This window comes from Pithys albifrons, chromosome 4, assembly GCF_047495875.1.
Source record: "Pithys albifrons albifrons isolate INPA30051 chromosome 4, PitAlb_v1, whole genome shotgun sequence".
Lineage (NCBI taxonomy): Eukaryota > Metazoa > Chordata > Aves > Passeriformes > Thamnophilidae > Pithys > Pithys albifrons.
The window spans coordinates 82,888,965-82,901,205 of NC_092461.1; the positions used below are offsets into that span (position 1 = coordinate 82,888,965).

General features: G+C 38.7%; 1 protein-coding gene across 1 annotated transcript in view; it reads left to right on the forward strand.

Annotated features, from left to right (window-relative positions):
* The window catches only part of GNAL (G protein subunit alpha L), a 187,589-nt gene that overhangs the window by 15,519 nt on the left and 159,829 nt on the right, over nucleotides 1-12,241 (forward strand). The window lies entirely within an intron of this gene.

Below are 12,241 nucleotides of genomic sequence, written 5' to 3' on the forward strand. Positions count from 1 at the left end.
AGGCATCCCTTTGTTTAGGCTTTAGACAGCTGGCTCCAGGAACAGGTAGTGAGAGAGCTGGGCTTCAACAAGCCATCTTGTTCTGGCTTCCAACACCCAAACTGCTGTGTTGACCAGGGACAAAAACAAAAACAAAAAAATTCCATGAAAGACTTTGAAATTATGACAAGTAGATATCAAAGCAGCAGGCTACTTAAAATATTGACAGAAGCACTTGCTTGTTTTCTTAATTTTCCTTTCTGATCATAAATGTCCATTGGTATTCATCACGGAAAACTTCAGGCTGAGAGGTTAAAACATAAGAAAATCAGCTGAGTAGTGCCATACAATAAAAATCATTAGGAAGACTCAACAATAGCAATCCGCAGGGTTTGCTTCTTCCAACTTTAGTCAAACTGTCAAATACACATGTAAAAATTAGGCATTCCAGCATGAAGGGTATCTGTTCAAACTTTGGGACATATGCTTTATTTCAACATGTGTTCTGTTGTCTTTGATTAAATTACTGTCTGTGCTTCCTTTCTGCATTCCTCATAGGTCTGTGCCTGCCTTGCAGTATATACAGTATAGAATAAATAATAGCAAATTAATGACTCGTTGACTGCATGTCATCCTTTTTTTTTTTTTTTTTTGTGGACTAATTCTTGCACTGTATACAGAAGTCTTTTAGTGTCTTGTGTGGATTTTCCCAAGGATATGGTTCCTCTTGTTCAGGTGGAAAATCTAAGTAGAAGTGGATCATGTCCAAATTTATATACCTAATTTTCAATTATTAGTTTAGATGTCTACAGCCTGGTCTACTTCTAAAATTATTTAAGAGACCTGTTACAAGAAGCTACTACCTTAGGTGTCCAAATTATTTTGTTACGTTTACTAGAATTTCTGAAAACAGCTTCTCCAATTAAATAGTCTTGGAAGTGGGGAAGCATAACAATAATGCTGCAGCTGTATGGCCTCCTCTGATGGCTACGCATACAAGATGTGAAAACTCAGCTGTGAAGATACTGAACTTTTATATCCCAATGCCAGCCTAATGATCTGGGCCACTCAGATACTGGTCAGACAGGTTCCCTGTCTTCACATCATGAGAAGGTCTTCAAGTCCTAGAAGTATGCTGTTCCTGGCTTTCCTGGGTGTGATGTCCATTTCTAGTCCAGTGAAAAATGATGACTTGTGGCAGCTGTTGATATCCCTTCATCTCACTTCAGATAAGCATGAGAGGCACTATAGTGGAGGGTGTCTTGGCAGCAGCATGCCATGTTGGGATAACTGCCCCATGTTGTAAAGATGATCAGACTGCATTGCTACTGCAGATTTTGAGAACTGAAAAGTCTCCATCTGACCAGCTTTGGGAGCAAGAGGATAAACAAAGAATAATAAGAGTCCCTCACTGCACCAAGCAAAGGTCTCTGACAGAGGGACAGACATATTCCTGTGAGAGAAAACTTTATCCCTGCTCCTTGCTAATGCATGACAAGAATGCATGGACAAAGAAGGAAGAAACAGCTCGTTCTTGCAGTCAGTAATCTGATTTACCCCAAGCTGAAGCAGATTACTAGTTAATGAATTGGCTGTTACTGGGATTTTCTTGTAGAGTCGAGCTTCTTCACAGTACTTACCACTTTGATTTACCACTGGGGATAGAACTGTTCATGTAGCGGAACAATTTTTAGCATAGACCTTCTATATAAATATTAGGTCTGCCTTTTTTCCTTAGAAAATGTGTGACTGTAAAAACAACACAAATGTTTCTGTGAGCAGTACAAGTAATTGAACATCTCATCAGTGGCCTTCATAACAGTGTAGACTGGAAATCTTGCATTCTTTTTTTTTTGAATGAACTGGGATCCAAAACCCATTCAAAACATGATGCAATTTTATCTTATTATTTTAGATTTCACATCTATTCTGTTGCCCAGTGCTTGTCTTGTATCTGTGGCACTATGCCAGAACTAATGAATCCTGTGGGATCTTATCTAAGGTGAGGTCAGTGTTGGATAAACCATATCAGTAATTCAGAAATAACTGAATCACAGACTGTTGTGATTTCTGGGTATTGCTGGTTGCTCTTAAAAAGCCAGAGGAATTAGGAATGAAATTCAATGACTTTTCTGCAAATATGGAAATAAATTTAGGCAGAATTTGAATTATTATCTGAGCAGATGTGTAGTCAAAAAGAAGCTGTGATGTGACTGCAGCTGGAGTGGAAGGCCTGCATCATTAAGGCGCCAAAAGACTTCTGTGGTAGCACTCGAAGCTTTTTCTGCCTGTGTTCTCACTTACCTGCTAGTTCAGGTAAATTTCTCTGTGGCCAAAAAGACATACAGTTCCTATTTCTTCAAGAAAACTGTAACAGCCTCTTTGCTGTGCTAAATGTCTTTCTTTACACCAGTTTCGCCAGTTGGTAGGTAGCACTGTGTCACCTCTATTTGCTCTTTACTCATGGTTTGCTTTGCCCTGAAGGAAGCAGGATTCTGTAGCTAAACTGCCATGCCGTATCTCACAGCATAATTAAAACTGTTAATGCTAGGTTTGCAATTTGGTGACTTGGAAGTAAACTTGAAAAGAAAACTCGTGTTGATGTTATTATAAAGGCAGCATGGATGTTTATTTTTTTTAAACACAGGGGGTGCATGGTAGTTAATTTCAAGATCAGCTCATGAAATACCGTATTCTGATGAAACTTCTGAACAAGGCAGAGTCTAGTCTAGCATTTTTGTAATAGTACCCACTGTTTTTATTTCACACTGAAGTAAATTCTCAGCTTCCTGATGGTTCTTTAATAAAGAATTGAAACATTCACATGACTTAGTAGGTGTTCTTTATTAGTTTCTCCGTCTTGCCTAAGAATAAGAATGTGCCAAAGTTGGCTTTAGTTTATAGGTGTTTATTTTTCAGGCTCTTGCATTTTTGATCATTTTCTGAGGTAAGTTAAAAGTTCTGCAAGACGTTCTCCCTATTAACGATTGGGAGTTGTTTTGGAAGGCCAAATGAAAAAGAGCACTTTGATGGAATGAGGTGCACTGGATTGGCACTAATACATCACGCCATATTACAGTATATGCAGATGATAGAATGCCGTGGACTTCCCCTAGAAAAAATGATGCAATATTCATAGGTCCCAGAATGTGAAGGCATGTGTCTAGGACCCTGTGTCTGATAGTATTTCACTGTGTAGCACTCACATATTGACTGTTAACTCCTTAAATATTTCTTGAGCTATTCTGTGACAACCTGTGAGGAAGATTGCTTCTATCAACAGCCCAAGTCACAGATAAACCTGTTGCCACTAAAACAGTAATTGCAAAGACCACTGTGGATAGCCTTGGTGGAGTTGTATTCTACAGGTTGCATTCAGGCTTTGTAGTTCAGTGATGGTAACTGGTCAGCTGTAGACATGGAAACAGCAACTCCGAAGATATTTGTCAAATAGCTTTTGTTTTCCTTTTCTTCAATTTCCCTCTCACACCATACACCCCTCCAGTTTACACCACATTTCAGAAGAAATGCATACACTTCCGTATTGATTGTGAAATTATATTAGTTGTTTGGGTAGCAGATAACAGTAATGCAATTCACTTCCTTCCTGTCTCACAGTTTCTCCAACTTGACCATTTTTAGCAACCTGTTTTAAAGAGAATCTTTTCTCCTTAAATATAGATACTGAAGACATTAGTAGCTTTAAAGGCAATTCATGTACCCCTCTTGTTTTCTACAACTGCTGTTCCTGAAGCCATATGGGAAAGAAGAAATGTGGGTGACTGACTGTGCTGGTTTAAAGGTAAACAAAGGAGAACTGAACCCGGCTCAAGAGAGATTACAAGTCACAGTTACCACTTACTTAAAAAGATTACAATAAATACAATGATACAGAGAAAATTGAGTTTAACCCACAAAAGCCAGAGGCATAACCCAGCACCCTGGGCACAAACAAACCGTTGTGCTAAGCACCATGTGATTACCCTGAGTACAAAGTGAAAGGAGAGGAAAACCTGTTGATGAGGATGATGGTCACAGTTTGGTCGAGAGTGGCAGTGACAGTTGCAGTCCTGTCAAGATTCTGGTCCTCCTTGATCCAACAAGTGGCACCCCAAGTCCCAAAAATTATATAGGCTCAGGTTCAGGTCAGAATGCCCAATACCTTCCCCCAGGGCAGGGAGTTTCATAATGACTGATTTAACTCTGTGAGTCATGGGATGTTTTTAGACTCTTTAATGGCCCAGTAGCAGACATGACCCCTCAGGCTGGATGTGAAGGTGCTAATGACTCCCCAGAGGGGAGTTATCACACCTGAGTCATTGGTGTGAAGACAGAAACACTCTTCTGTCTCCCAGAGTTCTCTAACCCCCAGCTTGTAGCCTGAAGGGTCAGATGTGCCCTGAGCAGCTGCTGCAAATGATCCATTATTAACAGTTGAGCAGAAATGACAAAGAGAGTGTAGAATACACAGTTTTGGGTACACCTACACAGTGATAAGCTGGTCCCAGCCACAGTAACTAGGACAGTGTCCTTGACTTAGTGGAAATGCGTGGAATGGTGGAAGTATCCAGTGTTATTCAGATTTATAACTGCCTTACTCTGTTTTTATGAAGCAGTATGTCTAACCAACGTTGTCTTCTTAGACAAGATTGGTGTTGATTCAAAGTGCATCTTATTCCTCTTTTGCAAGCTGTTCACCTTCATGTTTTGGGCTTTCCTCTGATTTTTGGGTTGCTGAATGCATCAGACACATAGGTGAGATCACCGTTACTCATCTAGAAAGTTAGTTGATCAAGCAAACAGACCCTTCTGGTGGCTGGTGCCTGAACTTCCCTTCTGATACCCTGATTTGAACCTCATACCATCACAAGTGAGGGAATTCATTGAAGGAATTATCCATTCTTTAGAGATGGAGAGATTTTCATCTGTTAAATTTTGTGTTGCAGTAAACACAGGATGTGGTAGCCGGCATGTGGTAGGTGTGATCACATTACTTTTCAGGACACATGGCTTTGTATGTGTAATGCCTTACGCCTGTCACTGCCCTGCAGAAAAGGAGGAAGGACCGAGGTTAGGTAGTTTCTGATGTGATTGCTGTGTAGGTTCAGGGGATTTTCTCCCATCAGCTGTTCATCAAGCTGTGAAACAGTCCTGTTGGTTTTCAAGAAGTACACTCTCTTTTGGGTGTGGAGCTCACCTAAGCAGTTTTGTTATGCAGAGATTATTATCTTGGGAAGAAATGAAGCTTCACACTGGCTTTTTGAGCCATTCAAAGGCCACACAAAACACTGTGTGTTCACTTTCCCCTCTCTTGGTCATTGTTTCTCCTTGTGTGCTTTGCAGGATTTACTCTTCTGTAAGTGTGTTGAGCTTGAGGAAGGCTTGAGTACAAGTGTTCCTGTAGGTTTCTGTCTTTGTGTTTGAGCAGTACAATTTCACATTTGCAGTACTGATGTGCATATTAACTGCAGACATCAGTCATTTGAAACTCGATAATCATAACTAAAACACTTGCAGATCTTCAGTGTAGTGGAGTATGTTCCTAACTTCATGAAATCTCCCTGAAGAGTTTTCTTTAAACATGGTTTTGCCTTAACTTTTGAGACAGAAGTAACTCAAACTGAAAAAGGGATGTCAAGTTTTGAGAAGTAAAGCTGAGAAACTTTTTTGTTTTCTGATGCAGAAGGGATAGCATATTATAACTGATCCTCAAATACAAATACATAAGGGGGTGTCATGTTTCCCTAGAGATGCTGGGAAAGCAGTGATCTGCCTTGGTCTTGTTTTGAGTGAATGAATATTTCCATTACAAGTTATTTTTCTCCTCAAGGGAGAATACATCCTTGACTACTACAGTTTTGTGTATATCATTTTACCACCACTATAATTAGTGTTCAGATGCAGACTTGTTCTCCTACCAAGAGAGAAGTCTGTCTGCCCTGGTAATCCGTAAAATTACCAGTGCATTGATGTTCTGATTTAAAAAAGTAAGATGTGATTCTTTTGTTATATTTGGAGCAAACTGAATAATCAGTTACTCGAGACTTTTTTGTTGTTGTTGTTGTACCTTTGTGAATAGATTTGTTTATCAAAACAGCACGCATGGCACTTTAATGTTGTGGTGTTAATGAAGTAGTACTACTGTCATTAGGGATACTGAACTCTTTACGAAAGTTTTATGGTTGTGTGGACTAGTAAGATGATTAGAAGGAGGCCTTCTTTTTCAGTAAAACGTAGATGTATAAAATAAAGTATAAGTATGGCAGGAGGGATGAGAGCGGTGTGGAATCTTGGCTGTATACTCTCAGCATAGAACATCCTTAGCCAGTTTCCCTGCTTGACTTGTCACTGACTTCTCCCTACTTTCACCCTTTCAAGGCTTTCAGAGCGGACTAGGAGCAATAGTCTGGCAGGTGGTCCCCTGAAGTGGGACTGACCAGAGAAAAGTTTTGCAGTTGAGTGTTACTCTTCATGAGGTGTCTTGAGGAATTCCTGTATTCTTTGCGTTTTGTCCTTGATCCTCGTGGTGGCAGCACACGCCAAGAGAAAGGGAGCCAGCCTATTGCAGCTGAGCTAGGTTTCAACTACACTTAAAATTAATGTGCTCGTACTTATATGTTTAGATTTTGTTTCCAGTGAAGCAGCTCAAAAACGGGTGGTTAAAACTTCAACATCTGTGATTTCAGTTTGTATCAACCACTGAGAGCCATTTAGTTGGGAGAAATATTTCGTCTCTTCCTCCCCAACCCTACACCAGTAGGTAGAGGTAGCGTTTGTGAAGATCCTCAGCTGTTGAGAAAACTTACAGGATAGGGTTAGAGTTTTAGTTGTCCAAAATGTTATCCAAAGACTGTTGTAGCTGTTGAATGGTGAGGGTTTTTTGTTAACCACAGCTCAGATGCCAGGACTCTTGTTCTAGGCACTGCACCACCATAGCCTTCCCTAAATTTGCTGATGAAGTCAGGGTCTGTCTGAAGTACACCAGTTGGAAGCAGGGAGACAGTATCAGCTTCAGTGATCAATAGAGATGTAATTTTTCAAATTTGTAGGTCAGGTATTCAGTGAAACCTATCAACACCAGGCAAATAAATAAATGCCAAATGTTAGTAATAAGGTACTGATAACCCAATAACTGAAAAGAGCAATCACTAATACATTGAAAAGTTGGCTGCTTATTTAGTACTGTGCTAATTAAAGAAGACAGAACTACATTTCGGTATCTGAAACAGCGTTTTCCAAAGTATCTTCTCTTGATTTGATCATAGGCAGTCAAATTTCTCTTGCATTAGTCTTATTTGTTCATATGTGAGTGAACAGTGATTTCAGGATAGTAATGTTGGTTTGTAAACCAGCACAGGGATGGGTTCATTTCATGTCATCTCCTGACCTCAGAATCACACATCAGTTTTTTGAGATATTGCCCTGACCAAAGTTGCCAGTTCCTTGTTCTGTCTTCTGTGTTTCATTGGTTTACTGTGAAGCTGTCATCATATATCAAACTATTAACATTGAAGCCAATACTGTTGAAGTACCAAGGGAAATAACATAGGAAAGCAAACAACAGTTTACATGGAAAATGGGTAAATGTAGTCTGTGTACACTTTTTGCAGGACTGCTTCTGTATCTGAACTTAATTGGTTTAAAAATAGTTCAGGTATCACTCACGCAAGTAAAGATGAAAATATGCTCTGTCTGCACTGTATTCCAGTTAGAAGACTCAAGAAGTGGGAGATGGATCAGAAATATTTAAATATTTATGTCAAGAGTTCGACAGGCAGTGATGAGTTCATAAAGCTTTGATTGTTCCGAGGACACTTATAACTAATAACGTCATAATAATACAGGTGGGATTAGAAGTCTTTGCATTTTTGTCTCACCCCCTTTCACGTTACAAGTTATTTCCTGTATTTTGGAAGTGGTCTAAAATGCCAATTTAATGTCTCTACCTTCCTGAACTGCTTAGGATAGGATACATTTAAAAGGTTAAAAAAAATAGAAAGGATAGCTTGCTGTGCCTCTAGACATCTTCTGCTTTACCCATGAGTCTTTATTGTAGTTGTTTGAAGTCTTTTTTTTTTTCAAATAAATTTGAGAGCTCAAGATGGAAATCTCTGCAGAATTAGTTACAGGACCAAGGTAAATTGTTACTGTATGAGAACCAAGAGAAGGATTTTTCTCTCTTTGTTCCATAAAGAGCTTTAAAATACTAGGGGAAAATTTTGTACATTCTCCATATTCATGTTGGTCCTACAAGGACCATCAAGCCCAACTCAACTAGAACAGGAGTGTACTTTCTAATATGACATAACTTGTGTATTAGCTCAGGCTGATGCATCCTGAAGAGGACAGGCTGATGTGTGCAGCTTTTTGTTTGCAGTTGTGCAAGTTTAAGATCTAAGCCAGCAATTCTCCAGAAAATCACAGTGTTAGATCTTAAAACACAGTGTTATTCAACAACTTGGCAGATCTCCTTACCGTTTTCGTAATACTTATTTTGCCTTCTTGCCACTGTCATGTTCAAAGAAATTTTTTAAGCTCAATAGTCCTGGTTGATGTCGTTAAATGTGGTAGATTTACGAACTTCCATTCCCCAAATCACTACTTGTGTTGTAAGTGTTAATGGTGGGATTTCCCTTTCATGTACATAGAGATACAATACAGTCTACTGACCTTCACTGCTGAAAAAGCACTATTTGATGCAGTGTGGTTCTAGAACAGAGTACAAATAAAGTACTCTTTCTTTCTTGGTGACCAAGATGGATATTCTTTTCTGTTGTTCACCATGTTAATTACGCAGAGTAAAACAAGTCAGCGGGAAGAGAACATATATTACACCAGTCAGTATAGTTGGAAATGGGCAAACTGTTGTGTAAATAAGGTTTTGTGTGTTTTGTGGTCAGGGCATTGCTTTCCTTCTACAACCCCATCGATTGCAAAAGCTGAACCACCTTTTAAAGAATGCAAGAATGTGGCTAGTTTTTTCTGTATGATCAGAGAAGGGGGAATTATTTGATGTTGGGTTTTGTTTTTCTTTGTGTAGGTTGTTTGTTTGTGGTTTTGGGGTTTTTTTCTCTTTTCTTTTTTTGCTGAGAATTTTGGAAAAGTAGGATTCTACCTGCAGGGCAACCTAGGTTTGTATTCAAGAACAGAGCTGGTAATAGAAGATGCCAAGGAATATCTGGCATGCAGTGTCCTAGACTGAAAATTCAGAGGGGAACTGACAAGATGTAGGAATTCAGAAGAGTAAGTAGTTCTTAGATTTTGGGGGAATTCACTTCTCTGTGAAGCAGCTTGGTAGGTACACTGAAATGGGTTACTTATTTCGTAAAAGAGGCTGCTGCTTTGTAGTTGGGGTGAAAGGGAATGGTGTGCACTTGTGCATTCATTAAAACTAGGCCAGCAGTCTGTGCATTTATCAAATACTGGGAGTTTTCATGCATGTTTGATGTTGCATGAAAAATTGAAAGGTGCAGAAAATAAGATGTAATTGCTGCAGTCACTCATAGGTACTTGTGTCTGTATAGTCTTTGGAACCTGTGTGGTTTCTGCAGATGGGCCAAAGCACTTCAGCCTTCTATATGAAATTACTTACTTCTGGTGACTAGCTTACCTCAAAATGTGACTTTATTGCCCTTTGGTACTTTTATGTTAAGATTGTGCTACATAAGTAACTGCTAATTGTTGGATGACACTGATTCTCAGTATTTATAACATGGATCATATAAAAAATAATTCCCAAGTACTGTAGGTGTATGCTACACAAAGAGTAATTGCTTAAGAACCAGGCTGGTTGCTTTAGCTGTTACATATTTTGCATTTAAAACTTTGTGGTTTCCAAACCATGATGTTTCAGTGATATTGGCAACATTCAAAGACTAATATTGCTCATGGGTGGAGTCAAAAAGATTTCTGTACAAAATATTGGCAGCTGAGATTGGCAAGATTTATTTCCCAGACTTAATAAGCAAATCCATATTAATTGGCACATGATGTTATGTCTTCCGTGGCTTATAGAGTACATTACTGAACAGTTAAGGGCAAATGCAATGGTTCCCTGCTTTGTTACTAAATAGTAACAAAGTATACAATAAAGTGAATATGGATACTTTAATCTCCCTGTGTCCAAAAATAAATTTTTTAACTTACTCTCCTTTCTGATACCACCTTTCATGGAGAGGGAATCTGTTGAACCTTCCCTCTGCTGTTCAGCTGTTTTAGAGTTTTGTAGGTGCATCTGCATGCAGCATGTCTGTCACTAAGTAGAAAATGTTTACCTCTACCCATTTGACACCATCTGCATAAAGATCTCTATCACTTTCTTAGGATATTCCTGTGGAAAGGATGAGTTTATGAGTAAACAAAGGCTTTGGGTCTATTTTGAAATCTCTTTGTAAACATACGGTCTTCTGTGTCTTTAAGATTCTTTGAGGCATAAGTCAGGACTTTAAGAAATTAAAATATTTTTATTAGATGGGAGTGATTCAAACTGGAGTAGTTTTTTGTCTATAGCACTGATAAATTCTGTTTGTATATGCATAAAAGATGTATATGTGTAAACATACTGGGTGCAGCAAACTGTTTTCTGTTTAAAAATATAGTGAAAATCCATAAGAGGCCCTCTAGCTGCATCATTACTGAAGGGCAAAAAAAAATACAGACTAACATTAAGGAATCTGTTTTAGGTTATCTGTGTCACAGTCACTGAGCTCATGTCCTTTCCCCTTCCTTCTTGTTAATCATTCCCTCATGAGCTCCAGTCATCCATTTGGTTCCAGGGGAGATTGGTCAATTCTCCAAGTTAAAATTTTGGATCTATAAACTTCTGTTCTTAACTTGTCTGTCTTGCATCCAGACTTTTGAGACTGTTCCTTGTGGAAGAAAGAGGTTTCCTAAACCCCCCCTGACTGAAGAGTCTTTCTAAGGCACAGCTTTGTCTGTTACAAAGAAAAAAAATCTTAGAGAATGTCTTTTTAAAACCATGAACATACCTACAAGTCTGCTTGTCTCTTTTCTGGATTGGAGAGGTTAAAATATCTCGCTTTTGCAGCCCTATCCTTCCATGCTAGTCTGTTGGGGTTTTTTACAACCAACATCCATCATCCTGTTTTCTTTTTTATTCTTTTTTTTTTATTATTTCAATTTTCCTACAGAGGAACTTCTCAGCTCCAGACTGTGCTTTCTAATCCTTTTTGCAAGAGTGCCCTTTGCAAATCCACATGGTGCGTTGCTGGAGGTGGAGCAGGGGTTTACTGAACTCTGCAGCTTCCTTGGCACTCCTTCTCCTGTGTTGGAATATTAGTGTTTAGTAAGCCATTTTGTTAGTCTCATGAACAGACTACAGCATTAGAGCATAAGAGGCTGTGAGCTAAATCAGTAGAATCAGCTGTAAGGATGATTTGAGTAATCCGTCTAAATTTACAGAAGCTTTACCGTTTAGGGGATTACATGCACTATTCCTAAAAATATTGTGTTTTGGTGTTTTTCAGTTATGACAGTACTAAAGCAGTCAGTCTAGTTGTATTTCTCATTAAGGTTGAGTCATCTCTTATAATAATAGGTGTTTGTTTAGAATTTCCTCAGATTTTTCACTTCCTAAAGAAAGCATGAGGTAGGTGAATTAATTTTTACATTGATTATATGGCTGTGGACCTCAGATAAATTTTTTAGATAAAGCATATGTGTTATGAGAATGCTGTATTTTTCTTATGTAATCATGAAGTTGCTATTAGTGCTTGTTACAAAAAAGTATTTTTAAAGAGTTGATGTCTGTAGAATGTACACGCAAATAATGACATAAAAAACACTGCAGGTGCAGTTTGGTAAAATGTGAAACTCTGATGAAATGGTACCATTTTAATTTTTTCTGGGTAAATTTTTCAGAAGATGCCTCCTTTCTCTTTTCTTTTTTTGACACCTCCACTCTCTTCCCCTCTCCCCAATATTATAGCACATGCATTTCAACTTTTTTTGGATCCTTATAATTTGTGAACACTTGCACTATTCACACTTCCCACACTTGTCAATCTTCAGTAAAAACGCCTTCATAAGGTAGATATTATACAATTTAAAACATAAAAATCCCCTTTACAATTATTTGTTATACCCAGCTTCACCAGGGTAGTAGCTGTGAAGTATTTCCCCCTTACTGATTTCTCATTGTAGGGTTCTAACAGTAACAAAATCCCCAAGACCAGATTTGACATGGATGGCTGGGACCAGGAGAGATGGAGAGGAGGAAGATGTCCAAGGAGCACCTGGGCCT